This window comes from Centroberyx affinis, unplaced genomic scaffold (assembly GCF_046629955.1).
Source record: "Centroberyx affinis isolate AG114_WGS23_722 - 3 ecotype Tasmania unplaced genomic scaffold, CSIRO-AGI_Caff_v1 ptg000996l_1, whole genome shotgun sequence".
Classification (NCBI taxonomy): Eukaryota; Metazoa; Chordata; class Actinopteri; order Beryciformes; family Berycidae; genus Centroberyx; species Centroberyx affinis.
Genome location: NW_027279561.1, coordinates 159,685 through 172,936, shown reverse-complemented (window position 1 = coordinate 172,936; position 13,252 = coordinate 159,685). Strand labels below are relative to the sequence as shown.

The window sequence follows — 13,252 nt, the reverse complement described above, 5'->3', positions numbered from 1 at the left end:
TTTGCTTTTCCACAGAGCGAGAGAAGGGTGCACCGTTCCCAGCGGCACTGCAATACCGGGTCGATGCGTGGAGCGAACGGAGCAAGCCCCTTTTTCGACTCCTGGTCCTAAAAATCCGTTTAATATGTTGTCCCCTTATAGAGGACGTATCAGATATTAAACTGATAAGAACAGATACTACACTTGATCTTAGCCAAAAGGCCGAGAAGCGATAACCCCCTGCCGTTGGCAGCACAAGGCCGCCCCTCCGGTCCGGCCCGTCCTCGTCGGGGTGTCGCAGTCTTTTACCATAACAATTGCTGGTGCTTAGCACCTCCGCCCACGGAGTCTCTGGCATTATCTGCCGACCGAGTTTTCTGTTTCCTTGCACAACTGTACAGGGCTCAGCCAAAGCGCTAAGCCCGCCAAAAATACCTTTAACTCTTTGGTGTTACTCTCCACGGAAGTCTTTAGTAAAAGGCGAAAGACTTGTACGTTATGAAGAGAAACCAGAGTAAGTACAGCCTCTCTCCGCAAGAGCGGCCAAAGACCCTAGTCGTCTCGGTCAACAGCTTCACGGTGCTCCCCCCTGTTTGGCTAGCTGCATAGCAAAGTACAGGCCACACCTTTGCTGGCACTCCACCCCGCCTTCTCGGGAGCCTGAGCCTAATCCAATCCGATGACCCGGAAATTCACCTCCGAGAAAACGCAGCACAGACTGCTTTGACCAGTTTCCAGGCGCACAAAAACGCCGTCCACTTTGTTCTTGGTCCTTCGGTCCGATATTAGATATTAGGTAGGACTTGCAGACTGGCTTTCCATGTTTTGAGATTTTGCTTTTCCACAGAGCGAGAGAAGGGTGCACCGTTCCCAGCGGCACTGCAATACCGGGTCGATGCGTGGAGCGAACGGAGCAAGCCCCTTTTTCGACTCCTGGTCCTAAAAATCCGTTTAATATGTTGTCCCCTTATAGAGGACGTATCAGATATTAAACTGATAAGAACAGATACTACACTTGATCTTAGCCAAAAGGCCGAGAAGCGATAACCCCCTGCCGTTGGCAGCACAAGGCCGCCCCTCCGGTCCGGCCCGTCCTCGTCGGGGTGTCGCAGTCTTTTACCATAACAATTGCTGGTGCTTAGCACCTCCGCCCACGGAGTCTCTGGCATTATCTGCCGACCGAGTTTTCTGTTTCCTTGCACAACTGTACAGGGCTCAGCCAAAGCGCTAAGCCCGCCAAAAATACCTTTAACTCTTTGGTGTTACTCTCCACGGAAGTCTTTAGTAAAAGGCGAAAGACTTGTACGTTATGAAGAGAAACCAGAGTAAGTACAGCCTCTCTCCGCAAGAGCGGCCAAAGACCCTAGTCGTCTCGGTCAACAGCTTCACGGTGCTCCCCCCTGTTTGGCTAGCTGCATAGCAAAGTACAGGCCACACCTTTGCTGGCACTCCACCCCGCCTTCTCGGGAGCCTGAGCCTAATCCAATCCGATGACCCGGAAATTCACCTCCGAGAAAACGCAGCACAGACTGCTTTGACCAGTTTCCAGGCGCACAAAAACGCCGTCCACTTTGTTCTTGGTCCTTCGGTCCGATATTAGATATTAGGTAGGACTTGCAGACTGGCTTTCCATGTTTTGAGATTTTGCTTTTCCACAGAGCGAGAGAAGGGTGCACCGTTCCCAGCGGCACTGCAATACCGGGTCGATGCGTGGAGCGAACGGAGCAAGCCCCTTTTTCGACTCCTGGTCCTAAAAATCCGTTTAATATGTTGTCCCCTTATAGAGGACGTATCAGATATTAAACTGATAAGAACAGATACTACACTTGATCTTAGCCAAAAGGCCGAGAAGCGATAACCCCCTGCCGTTGGCAGCACAAGGCCGCCCCTCCGGTCCGGCCCGTCCTCGTCGGGGTGTCGCAGTCTTTTACCATAACAATTGCTGGTGCTTAGCACCTCCGCCCACGGAGTCTCTGGCATTATCTGCCGACCGAGTTTTCTGTTTCCTTGCACAACTGTACAGGGCTCAGCCAAAGCGCTAAGCCCGCCAAAAATACCTTTAACTCTTTGGTGTTACTCTCCACGGAAGTCTTTAGTAAAAGGCGAAAGACTTGTACGTTATGAAGAGAAACCAGAGTAAGTACAGCCTCTCTCCGCAAGAGCGGCCAAAGACCCTAGTCGTCTCGGTCAACAGCTTCACGGTGCTCCCCCCTGTTTGGCTAGCTGCATAGCAAAGTACAGGCCACACCTTTGCTGGCACTCCACCCCGCCTTCTCGGGAGCCTGAGCCTAATCCAATCCGATGACCCGGAAATTCACCTCCGAGAAAACGCAGCACAGACTGCTTTGACCAGTTTCCAGGCGCACAAAAACGCCGTCCACTTTGTTCTTGGTCCTTCGGTCCGATATTAGATATTAGGTAGGACTTGCAGACTGGCTTTCCATGTTTTGAGATTTTGCTTTTCCACAGAGCGAGAGAAGGGTGCACCGTTCCCAGCGGCACTGCAATACCGGGTCGATGCGTGGAGCGAACGGAGCAAGCCCCTTTTTCGACTCCTGGTCCTAAAAATCCGTTTAATATGTTGTCCCCTTATAGAGGACGTATCAGATATTAAACTGATAAGAACAGATACTACACTTGATCTTAGCCAAAAGGCCGAGAAGCGATAACCCCCTGCCGTTGGCAGCACAAGGCCGCCCCTCCGGTCCGGCCCGTCCTCGTCGGGGTGTCGCAGTCTTTTACCATAACAATTGCTGGTGCTTAGCACCTCCGCCCACGGAGTCTCTGGCATTATCTGCCGACCGAGTTTTCTGTTTCCTTGCACAACTGTACAGGGCTCAGCCAAAGCGCTAAGCCCGCCAAAAATACCTTTAACTCTTTGGTGTTACTCTCCACGGAAGTCTTTAGTAAAAGGCGAAAGACTTGTACGTTATGAAGAGAAACCAGAGTAAGTACAGCCTCTCTCCGCAAGAGCGGCCAAAGACCCTAGTCGTCTCGGTCAACAGCTTCACGGTGCTCCCCCCTGTTTGGCTAGCTGCATAGCAAAGTACAGGCCACACCTTTGCTGGCACTCCACCCCGCCTTCTCGGGAGCCTGAGCCTAATCCAATCCGATGACCCGGAAATTCACCTCCGAGAAAACGCAGCACAGACTGCTTTGACCAGTTTCCAGGCGCACAAAAACGCCGTCCACTTTGTTCTTGGTCCTTCGGTCCGATATTAGATATTAGGTAGGACTTGCAGACTGGCTTTCCATGTTTTGAGATTTTGCTTTTCCACAGAGCGAGAGAAGGGTGCACCGTTCCCAGCGGCACTGCAATACCGGGTCGATGCGTGGAGCGAACGGAGCAAGCCCCTTTTTCGACTCCTGGTCCTAAAAATCCGTTTAATATGTTGTCCCCTTATAGAGGACGTATCAGATATTAAACTGATAAGAACAGATACTACACTTGATCTTAGCCAAAAGGCCGAGAAGCGATAACCCCCTGCCGTTGGCAGCACAAGGCCGCCCCTCCGGTCCGGCCCGTCCTCGTCGGGGTGTCGCAGTCTTTTACCATAACAATTGCTGGTGCTTAGCACCTCCGCCCACGGAGTCTCTGGCATTATCTGCCGACCGAGTTTTCTGTTTCCTTGCACAACTGTACAGGGCTCAGCCAAAGCGCTAAGCCCGCCAAAAATACCTTTAACTCTTTGGTGTTACTCTCCACGGAAGTCTTTAGTAAAAGGCGAAAGACTTGTACGTTATGAAGAGAAACCAGAGTAAGTACAGCCTCTCTCCGCAAGAGCGGCCAAAGACCCTAGTCGTCTCGGTCAACAGCTTCACGGTGCTCCCCCCTGTTTGGCTAGCTGCATAGCAAAGTACAGGCCACACCTTTGCTGGCACTCCACCCCGCCTTCTCGGGAGCCTGAGCCTAATCCAATCCGATGACCCGGAAATTCACCTCCGAGAAAACGCAGCACAGACTGCTTTGACCAGTTTCCAGGCGCACAAAAACGCCGTCCACTTTGTTCTTGGTCCTTCGGTCCGATATTAGATATTAGGTAGGACTTGCAGACTGGCTTTCCATGTTTTGAGATTTTGCTTTTCCACAGAGCGAGAGAAGGGTGCACCGTTCCCAGCGGCACTGCAATACCGGGTCGATGCGTGGAGCGAACGGAGCAAGCCCCTTTTTCGACTCCTGGTCCTAAAAATCCGTTTAATATGTTGTCCCCTTATAGAGGACGTATCAGATATTAAACTGATAAGAACAGATACTACACTTGATCTTAGCCAAAAGGCCGAGAAGCGATAACCCCCTGCCGTTGGCAGCACAAGGCCGCCCCTCCGGTCCGGCCCGTCCTCGTCGGGGTGTCGCAGTCTTTTAACATAACAATTGCTGGTGCTTAGCACCTCCGCCCACGGAGTCTCTGGCATTATCTGCCGACCGAGTTTTCTGTTTCCTTGCACAACTGTACAGGGCTCAGCCAAAGCGCTAAGCCCGCCAAAAATACCTTTAACTCTTTGGTGTTACTCTCCACGGAAGTCTTTAGTAAAAGGCGAAAGACTTGTACGTTATGAAGAGAAACCAGAGTAAGTACAGCCTCTCTCCGCAAGAGCGGCCAAAGACCCTAGTCGTCTCGGTCAACAGCTTCACGGTGCTCCCCCCTGTTTGGCTAGCTGCATAGCAAAGTACAGGCCACACCTTTGCTGGCACTCCACCCCGCCTTCTCGGGAGCCTGAGCCTAATCCAATCCGATGACCCGGAAATTCACCTCCGAGAAAACGCAGCACAGACTGCTTTGACCAGTTTCCAGGCGCACAAAAACGCCGTCCACTTTGTTCTTGGTCCTTCGGTCCGATATTAGATATTAGGTAGGACTTGCAGACTGGCTTTCCATGTTTTGAGATTTTGCTTTTCCACAGAGCGAGAGAAGGGTGCACCGTTCCCAGCGGCACTGCAATACCGGGTCGATGCGTGGAGCGAACGGAGCAAGCCCCTTTTTCGACTCCTGGTCCTAAAAATCCGTTTAATATGTTGTCCCCTTATAGAGGACGTATCAGATATTAAACTGATAAGAACAGATACTACACTTGATCTTAGCCAAAAGGCCGAGAAGCGATAACCCCCTGCCGTTGGCAGCACAAGGCCGCCCCTCCGGTCCGGCCCGTCCTCGTCGGGGTGTCGCAGTCTTTTACCATAACAATTGCTGGTGCTTAGCACCTCCGCCCACGGAGTCTCTGGCATTATCTGCCGACCGAGTTTTCTGTTTCCTTGCACAACTGTACAGGGCTCAGCCAAAGCGCTAAGCCCGCCAAAAATACCTTTAACTCTTTGGTGTTACTCTCCACGGAAGTCTTTAGTAAAAGGCGAAAGACTTGTACGTTATGAAGAGAAACCAGAGTAAGTACAGCCTCTCTCCGCAAGAGCGGCCAAAGACCCTAGTCGTCTCGGTCAACAGCTTCACGGTGCTCCCCCCTGTTTGGCTAGCTGCATAGCAAAGTACAGGCCACACCTTTGCTGGCACTCCACCCCGCCTTCTCGGGAGCCTGAGCCTAATCCAATCCGATGACCCGGAAATTCACCTCCGAGAAAACGCAGCACAGACTGCTTTGACCAGTTTCCAGGCGCACAAAAACGCCGTCCACTTTGTTCTTGGTCCTTCGGTCCGATATTAGATATTAGGTAGGACTTGCAGACTGGCTTTCCATGTTTTGAGATTTTGCTTTTCCACAGAGCGAGAGAAGGGTGCACCGTTCCCAGCGGCACTGCAATACCGGGTCGATGCGTGGAGCGAACGGAGCAAGCCCCTTTTTCGACTCCTGGTCCTAAAAATCCGTTTAATATGTTGTCCCCTTATAGAGGACGTATCAGATATTAAACTGATAAGAACAGATACTACACTTGATCTTAGCCAAAAGGCCGAGAAGCGATAACCCCCTGCCGTTGGCAGCACAAGGCCGCCCCTCCGGTCCGGCCCGTCCTCGTCGGGGTGTCGCAGTCTTTTACCATAACAATTGCTGGTGCTTAGCACCTCCGCCCACGGAGTCTCTGGCATTATCTGCCGACCGAGTTTTCTGTTTCCTTGCACAACTGTACAGGGCTCAGCCAAAGCGCTAAGCCCGCCAAAAATACCTTTAACTCTTTGGTGTTACTCTCCACGGAAGTCTTTAGTAAAAGGCGAAAGACTTGTACGTTATGAAGAGAAACCAGAGTAAGTACAGCCTCTCTCCGCAAGAGCGGCCAAAGACCCTAGTCGTCTCGGTCAACAGCTTCACGGTGCTCCCCCCTGTTTGGCTAGCTGCATAGCAAAGTACAGGCCACACCTTTGCTGGCACTCCACCCCGCCTTCTCGGGAGCCTGAGCCTAATCCAATCCGATGACCCGGAAATTCACCTCCGAGAAAACGCAGCACAGACTGCTTTGACCAGTTTCCAGGCGCACAAAAACGCCGTCCACTTTGTTCTTGGTCCTTCGGTCCGATATTAGATATTAGGTAGGACTTGCAGACTGGCTTTCCATGTTTTGAGATTTTGCTTTTCCACAGAGCGAGAGAAGGGTGCACCGTTCCCAGCGGCACTGCAATACCGGGTCGATGCGTGGAGCGAACGGAGCAAGCCCCTTTTTCGACTCCTGGTCCTAAAAATCCGTTTAATATGTTGTCCCCTTATAGAGGACGTATCAGATATTAAACTGATAAGAACAGATACTACACTTGATCTTAGCCAAAAGGCCGAGAAGCGATAACCCCCTGCCGTTGGCAGCACAAGGCCGCCCCTCCGGTCCGGCCCGTCCTCGTCGGGGTGTCGCAGTCTTTTACCATAACAATTGCTGGTGCTTAGCACCTCCGCCCACGGAGTCTCTGGCATTATCTGCCGACCGAGTTTTCTGTTTCCTTGCACAACTGTACAGGGCTCAGCTAAAGCGCTAAGCCCGCCAAAAATACCTTTAACTCTTTGGTGTTACTCTCCACGGAAGTCTTTAGTAAAAGGCGAAAGACTTGTACGTTATGAAGAGAAACCAGAGTAAGTACAGCCTCTCTCCGCAAGAGCGGCCAAAGACCCTAGTCGTCTCGGTCAACAGCTTCACGGTGCTCCCCCCTGTTTGGCTAGCTGCATAGCAAAGTACAGGCCACACCTTTGCTGGCACTCCACCCCGCCTTCTCGGGAGCCTGAGCCTAATCCAATCCGATGACCCGGAAATTCACCTCCGAGAAAACGCAGCACAGACTGCTTTGACCAGTTTCCAGGCGCACAAAAACGCCGTCCACTTTGTTCTTGGTCCTTCGGTCCGATATTAGATATTAGGTAGGACTTGCAGACTGGCTTTCCATGTTTTGAGATTTTGCTTTTCCACAGAGCGAGAGAAGGGTGCACCGTTCCCAGCGGCACTGCAATACCGGGTCGATGCGTGGAGCGAACGGAGCAAGCCCCTTTTTCGACTCCTGGTCCTAAAAATCCGTTTAATATGTTGTCCCCTTATAGAGGACGTATCAGATATTAAACTGATAAGAACAGATTTTTTTTTTTTTTTTTTTTGGAAATAGTTTATTGACACCTTCAAATCTTCAGTATATACAAGTCACACAATACAATATTCCACAATACATTAGTCTTTTAGTACATCGGCTTAGTTTACCGACACATTCTATAACTCATATTCCATACGGCCACCCTCAAATAAATCATAGAAACACATCAAATCATGTTAATTGTGCCTGACCTGCCCAAAGAAAAAACACTACAGCTCACAGCCAACAGTTACAAAAAAAGAAAAAACCCATCTGGGCTTTACCGGCCACTGTTTCTCTTCTCTCTGAGGATCAAAAGGCTATACCAACATGCAAATAATATTTCTATCATACCCTTCTTTATGGCATATTTTAGCCCTGGAAAACAGACACCAAAAGGTTTTTGTATTTTGCTTTCAGTCTTCCATATTTGTGTAAATTACTTTCCATTTACTTTTAATGGAGTCTATACCCCACTTCTCAATCTCTAGGAGAAGCTGTCTTTGGAGGGCACCTTCTATATTCCTAGCAATACCTGCCACTGTCCACTTGGTGTCTCTGTTCACTGTACTACACCTAACCTCCCATAGCTTGGCTCTTACTAGTGACACAAGGAGAATTACTTTGCTCAACTGCCCCTTCTCTATTTTAAATTCCATTTCTTGGGTTTTCGTCCAACTTATACCTTTTAAAATTAAAAACTTTTGACCAAGCTTCTTCCATACTTGCTGAGCAAACAGACATTCCCACAGTACATGTTCAATTGTCTCAACACCATTACAATTCACCCTTGGGCACCACTTGTTGGCTGTCAACCCATGATTGTACATTGTATTTCTCACCGCAAACCGCTTGTGCAGGGCCAACCAATTAAAATCCTTCAATCTATTATCTAACTCCTTATTCTGGACTCTCTTCCACACTTCCCGGGGTATATGGATTGAGTCCCTGGGGTCCAGCTTCTCTATCATTTTAGCATAAAGCTTCTTGTGATCAAATGCAAGCTGCTTATCTAAACATTCTCGGTGCTTTTTGGCCCATCTAATTATTTTCATAAGATATGTTGGTATTTGCTCAGATTTTGGGGAACTATTGTCCCAAACACCCATCACAGACTTAAGGGGAACAGCAAGCCAAAATCTAAGCAAGAATTGGCACTTGTGCACAGGTGACGACACCAATAGTCTGCAAGCACAAGTATAAAATAGCACTTTAAGTTTCAGGGCTAGGTTGGGTAAGTCTCTCCCTCCCCTCTCAATGGGCTGATACATCTGATCCCTTTTCAAGTACTCATAACCTCCCCACAAAAACTTAAAAATGGCTTTATGCAATTTCAGGCCAATTAATGCCGGCATGGGAAAAACCAAAGCTAAATGCAATAGAGACGGGAGTATATCTGCTTTAACGGCTAATATCTTACCACTGATGGTCAATCTCCTTAGCCCCCACAAATTAAGTTTTGTCGTCACCTTAGCTAGTCGTGTCTCCCAGTTTGTTTTTGCATCATCCTCATTGCCATAAGAAATCCCTAAAATGGTTATAGGGCCAGTGCAAAGGGCTAGATCACAAGGGGCCTCCCTTCTATTACTCCACTTTCCCAAGTACTTTACTTGCGACTTTCCCCTGTTGATTTTAGCCCCTGAGGCATAAGAAAAGGCTTCAATAACCCTCATGGCCTCCCTTAAACACAAATCATTTTCAAGATACAATACTGTGTCATCCGCGTACAGTGACATGATCAACGACTCGCCTCCTGGCAGGCATACACCCCTGATATTTTTGTTCTTTCTTATTGCGCATGCCAACACCTCTATAAATACTACATACAACAAAGCTGAGCATGGGCACCCCTGACGGACACCCCTGGCCTGTCTGAACACTTCTCCCAAGTGGCCATTCACGTTCACTCTGCTTCCCACATTGGTATAAAGGATGTTAAGCCAACTCAAAAAACGTTTACCGTAGCCAAACTTCTCCAAAATTCTAAACAAAAACTTGTGGTTGACTCTATCGAATGCTTTTTCTTGGTCCAAGCTTAGGACTATAAAAGATAGATTTCTATCCTGGGCATATGCTTGCACATCTCTGTGTAACTGTGTATTCCAACAAATTTGTCTACCTTCAACAGCACAAGTTTGGTCCGACCCAATAACATGTGGCAGGGCAGATCCCAATCGGCTGGTCAGCACCTTGCTAAAAATTTTATAATCTGTACATAGCATCGTCAGGGGCCTGTAATTGGCTAGCATCCTATTGTCACCCTTTTTGTAAAGAAGTGAAATGACCCCCTCGCACGTGGTTTTCCCCATCTGTCCCTTCTGACATATACATCTAAATAGTTCTAACAATACCGGGCCAACTACATCCCAAAACGCTAGATAAAATTCCTTTGTGAGACCATCAATTCCCGGAACCTTACCATCCTTCATCGATTTAAGCGCTCTATATACTTCATCCAATTCCAGATCCCTTTCCAACTGCTCTTTTAAGTCTGCAGGTACCTCACTGTCAATATTACGCAACACGCTCGTTCCGTTTTCGCTATCAACCTCAACCTCACAAAAAAAATTAGAAAAATGCGCTGTTGCTACCTCCAACATCTCTTTTGTGGCCCTAACCTCCTCTCCCTTACCATTCAGGAGGGAGGAAATGCATCTTCTCTTCGCCTTACTCTTAGAGTGCTTAAAAAAATAAGAAGAGCATCTTTCGTTTTTCTCCCATTTCTCCCTTGAGCTTCTGAACTTAAATGCTTCAGCTCTCCTTTGAAAGAACAACTGCTGCTTATTTTGCAAGTAATTCAATGTCTCATAGTCTACAGCGTTATCTGTGTTTCTTTGTACAATTATGTTTTCTACTTCTTTCTGCACCTGGTAGTACTCTTTAAATTCCAGTCTCTTCTTCTCCCTTGCATATGTCTGTACAAAATGTTTAATTCTTGTTTTGGTACTTTCCCACCACTCAGTCACCTCAAGGTAGAATGATTTCACCTCCATACATTTTTTAAAGAAGGCCCGAAAAGTTTTCCTAAACTGAACATCTGCCAGAATTTGATTATTCAGCTTCCAGTATCCTTTCCCAAAAGGTACTACTATTACATTCACCTCAACAATCAACATTTCATGATCCGAGTAAAAAACAGGGGAGGTATGAACCGAAGTCACCCTTAAATCCGCAGGGCAGAAAACATAATCAATCCGACTTTTAGCCCCTCTACTATTTGCCCACGTGAACCCTGGTTCTAAAGGGTGGACTTTCCTATAGGAGTCTACCATCTGATACCTCGCTATCAAATTCCCAAGCACAGTGCTCGCAGTATTGCCATCTAGTGATGAATTAAAATCCCCTCCCAGTATAACGTGACTATTGGTCATGAATACTGTATCTAAATTATCAAACAGTTCTTTTCTCCCCTTTGGCTCTACATTTGCATAAACATTAACTACTCTCAGCCTCCTCTCCCTCCATTCAATATCCAATACCAAAACTCTCCCCTGTACAATTGAGAAACTCCCAACAATTTTGATCTCACCATCCCCACATAATACACCCACCCCTGTAGAGTGAACCCCCCCAATGCTCCACCTGGAATCACCCTTAACCCATTCTCTGGAAAACAAAAATAAATCATTTTCATCTTTTAAATGGACTTCCTGTAACAAACATAAAGAAAACTTAATGGAGGCCAAATGAGCAAACACAGTAGCCCTTTTAGCCCGATCTTTCAAGCCTCTGACATTAATGCTTATTATTTTAAAACAAGACATAAATCAGATATCCAAGGAATGCTCACACTCACTCATACAAGTGGTCCACATCAGTAGTCTCGCGCTCAGGAAAAAGTGTCTCCGAGGGGGGGGGGCTGTCCGATCGTGTAATAGTCGCGGGTGACACTTCAGCAACAACCCCGCTAAGAGGGAGGGGGTCAGTAGAGGCAGTCTGCAGGGAGGACCCCGAGGTAGTAGAAGTCTCAAAAACACCTGCAGCCTCAGAGGAAGCAGACGCATTTCCTGGTGTCATTGTCTCACTGTCCGAAGCATCCTCTTCTGCTCCCACATCTCCCCTCCCCTCTTCCCCCTCATCATCCGAAGAACCTGAAAACAGAGGCTGAAACGCATTTTCTGTCACCAACGGCGGGGAGAGAGGGACCGTTTGGCTGGTTTTCTTCCTTTTCCTCTTACTATGTCCTCCCTTCGCTTCCACCGTGGCCCATTCGGGCGGGGAAACGCTCTCCCCATCAGCCCCGGCTTCCTCAACTTGCTGGTCCCAGCTCACACCACTTGCTTCTGCGCCAGTATCTTGACCGGGAACAGGAACCTCCTTGTCCCTCTCCCTTTCCTCTCTCTCTCTCTGAATCTCCGCCACCACCATCTCAAGATCGCGTAGAGGCTCCGCCACAGTAAGAGCCTCTGCCTGGTGCACCTTGTGGGCCGCCATCTTGTTCTTTACAGCGGCGGCGTACGAGGGAACCTCTGTGCACTGCTTGAACAGGTGCTGCTCAGAGCCGCATAGGCTACACCTCTTCGGCCGCAAACAGTCTTTCATAATGTGCCCCAATCCATCACAATTTCTGCACCGCAGCTGCACACATACCTCAGCTACATGACCATACGTGGAGCACTTTCTGCAGAATCTCGGCTGTCCAGCATATATCAGAAAACCTCTGTCAGCCCCAATCGTAAAAGCTGCAGGAGGATGCCGGAAGCCATCATGGCCTCCTACGTCGTCCTTCAGCAGCACTCTGAATTGGCGCTTACCAGTCCAAAGTCCCAAGGCGTCCTTAATCTCCCTCACACCCGGCATCACTGTGGCGTACTTGGCGAGGAAAGATCTCGTCGCATCTTCCGTGACCCAGGGGTTGTAGATGTGGACAGTGACCACTCGCTGGTTGGACCTGCACAGATTTTCCACCTGAAAGCTCTTCAGCAAGCCATCTGCTAAGCGGGAAACCAGCCCACGAGCCTCCTCCATCTTGACCAGACTGTAAAAAGTAACGTCAAAATACTTGTCTTTGGCATTTTGCTGGAGGCAAAGCAGATCATCAACTTTTAAACACAAGGCCCCAAAAAGGATCTCTTTTCCAAAGCTGTATCTACTCATCATCTCGCCGTCTTTCACTTTCCATACAAAACGTAGCGTATTTTTCAGCACGGCTAATGCCTGCTGTTCAGCCGCCGATGATGGCATAATGAAGGGCGATCGCTCCACACTTTCAACTACATGATCTTAGCCAAAAGGCCGAGAAGCGATAACCCCCTGCCGTTGGCAGCACAAGGCCGCCCCTCCGGTCCGGCCCGTCCTCGTCGGGGTGTCGCAGTCTTTTACCATAACAGTTGCTGGTGCTTAGCACCTCCGCCCACGGAGTCTCTGGCATTATCTGCCGACCGAGTTTTCTGTTTCCTTGCACAACTGTACAGGGCTCAGCCAAAGCGCTAAGCCCGCCAAAAATACGTTTAACTCTTTGGTGTTACTCTCCACGGAAGTCTTTAGTAAAAGGCGAAAGACTTGTACGTTATGAAGAGAAACCAGAGTAAGTACAGCCTCTCTCCGCAAGAGCGGCCAAAGACCCTAGTCGTCTCGGTCAACAGCTTCACGGTGCTCCCCCCTGTTTGGCTAGCTGCATAGCAAAGTACAGGCCACACCTTTGCTGGCACTCCACCCCGCCTTCTCGGGAGCCTGAGCCTAATCCAATCCGATGACCCGGAAATTCACCTCCGAGAAAACGCAGCACAGACTGCTTTGACCAGTTTCCAGGCGCACAAAAACGCCGTCCACTTTGTTCTTGGTCC

At 49.0% G+C, this 13,252-nt stretch overlaps 20 non-coding genes across 20 annotated transcripts; all 20 read right to left on the bottom strand.

The window, feature by feature from the left end:
- Positions 1-22: 22 nt before the first annotated feature.
- Positions 23-213, bottom strand: LOC139646592 (U2 spliceosomal RNA). Its single transcript, XR_011695319.1, has one exon. It is a non-coding gene; the product is annotated as a U2 spliceosomal RNA (small nuclear RNA).
- Positions 214-381: 168 nt separating this feature from the next.
- On the bottom strand, positions 382-497 carry LOC139646715 (U5 spliceosomal RNA). The gene has a single exon (XR_011695433.1). It is a non-coding gene; the product is annotated as a U5 spliceosomal RNA (small nuclear RNA).
- A 336-nt stretch (positions 498-833) lies between these two features.
- On the bottom strand, positions 834-1,024 carry LOC139646591 (U2 spliceosomal RNA). The gene has a single exon (XR_011695318.1). It is a non-coding gene; the product is annotated as a U2 spliceosomal RNA (small nuclear RNA).
- Positions 1,025-1,192: 168 nt separating this feature from the next.
- On the bottom strand, positions 1,193-1,308 carry LOC139646714 (U5 spliceosomal RNA). Its single transcript, XR_011695432.1, has one exon. It is a non-coding gene; the product is annotated as a U5 spliceosomal RNA (small nuclear RNA).
- A 336-nt stretch (positions 1,309-1,644) lies between these two features.
- LOC139646590 (U2 spliceosomal RNA) lies at positions 1,645-1,835 on the bottom strand. The gene has a single exon (XR_011695317.1). It is a non-coding gene; the product is annotated as a U2 spliceosomal RNA (small nuclear RNA).
- A 168-nt stretch (positions 1,836-2,003) lies between these two features.
- LOC139646713 (U5 spliceosomal RNA) lies at positions 2,004-2,119 on the bottom strand. Its single transcript, XR_011695431.1, has one exon. It is a non-coding gene; the product is annotated as a U5 spliceosomal RNA (small nuclear RNA).
- Positions 2,120-2,455: 336 nt separating this feature from the next.
- On the bottom strand, positions 2,456-2,646 carry LOC139646589 (U2 spliceosomal RNA). The gene has a single exon (XR_011695316.1). It is a non-coding gene; the product is annotated as a U2 spliceosomal RNA (small nuclear RNA).
- Positions 2,647-2,814: 168 nt separating this feature from the next.
- LOC139646712 (U5 spliceosomal RNA) lies at positions 2,815-2,930 on the bottom strand. Its single transcript, XR_011695430.1, has one exon. It is a non-coding gene; the product is annotated as a U5 spliceosomal RNA (small nuclear RNA).
- A 336-nt stretch (positions 2,931-3,266) lies between these two features.
- On the bottom strand, positions 3,267-3,457 carry LOC139646588 (U2 spliceosomal RNA). The gene has a single exon (XR_011695315.1). It is a non-coding gene; the product is annotated as a U2 spliceosomal RNA (small nuclear RNA).
- Positions 3,458-3,625: 168 nt separating this feature from the next.
- Positions 3,626-3,741, bottom strand: LOC139646710 (U5 spliceosomal RNA). The gene has a single exon (XR_011695428.1). It is a non-coding gene; the product is annotated as a U5 spliceosomal RNA (small nuclear RNA).
- A 336-nt stretch (positions 3,742-4,077) lies between these two features.
- LOC139646781 (U2 spliceosomal RNA) lies at positions 4,078-4,268 on the bottom strand. The gene has a single exon (XR_011695494.1). It is a non-coding gene; the product is annotated as a U2 spliceosomal RNA (small nuclear RNA).
- A 168-nt stretch (positions 4,269-4,436) lies between these two features.
- On the bottom strand, positions 4,437-4,552 carry LOC139646709 (U5 spliceosomal RNA). The gene has a single exon (XR_011695427.1). It is a non-coding gene; the product is annotated as a U5 spliceosomal RNA (small nuclear RNA).
- A 336-nt stretch (positions 4,553-4,888) lies between these two features.
- Positions 4,889-5,079, bottom strand: LOC139646779 (U2 spliceosomal RNA). Its single transcript, XR_011695493.1, has one exon. It is a non-coding gene; the product is annotated as a U2 spliceosomal RNA (small nuclear RNA).
- A 168-nt stretch (positions 5,080-5,247) lies between these two features.
- On the bottom strand, positions 5,248-5,363 carry LOC139646708 (U5 spliceosomal RNA). The gene has a single exon (XR_011695426.1). It is a non-coding gene; the product is annotated as a U5 spliceosomal RNA (small nuclear RNA).
- Positions 5,364-5,699: 336 nt separating this feature from the next.
- Positions 5,700-5,890, bottom strand: LOC139646778 (U2 spliceosomal RNA). Its single transcript, XR_011695492.1, has one exon. It is a non-coding gene; the product is annotated as a U2 spliceosomal RNA (small nuclear RNA).
- A 168-nt stretch (positions 5,891-6,058) lies between these two features.
- LOC139646707 (U5 spliceosomal RNA) lies at positions 6,059-6,174 on the bottom strand. Its single transcript, XR_011695425.1, has one exon. It is a non-coding gene; the product is annotated as a U5 spliceosomal RNA (small nuclear RNA).
- A 336-nt stretch (positions 6,175-6,510) lies between these two features.
- On the bottom strand, positions 6,511-6,701 carry LOC139646777 (U2 spliceosomal RNA). Its single transcript, XR_011695491.1, has one exon. It is a non-coding gene; the product is annotated as a U2 spliceosomal RNA (small nuclear RNA).
- A 167-nt stretch (positions 6,702-6,868) lies between these two features.
- On the bottom strand, positions 6,869-6,985 carry LOC139646660 (U5 spliceosomal RNA). The gene has a single exon (XR_011695381.1). It is a non-coding gene; the product is annotated as a U5 spliceosomal RNA (small nuclear RNA).
- A 336-nt stretch (positions 6,986-7,321) lies between these two features.
- On the bottom strand, positions 7,322-7,505 carry LOC139646633 (U2 spliceosomal RNA). The gene has a single exon (XR_011695357.1). It is a non-coding gene; the product is annotated as a U2 spliceosomal RNA (small nuclear RNA).
- A 5,376-nt stretch (positions 7,506-12,881) lies between these two features.
- On the bottom strand, positions 12,882-12,997 carry LOC139646646 (U5 spliceosomal RNA). The gene has a single exon (XR_011695368.1). It is a non-coding gene; the product is annotated as a U5 spliceosomal RNA (small nuclear RNA).
- Positions 12,998-13,252: the final 255 nt, after the last annotated feature.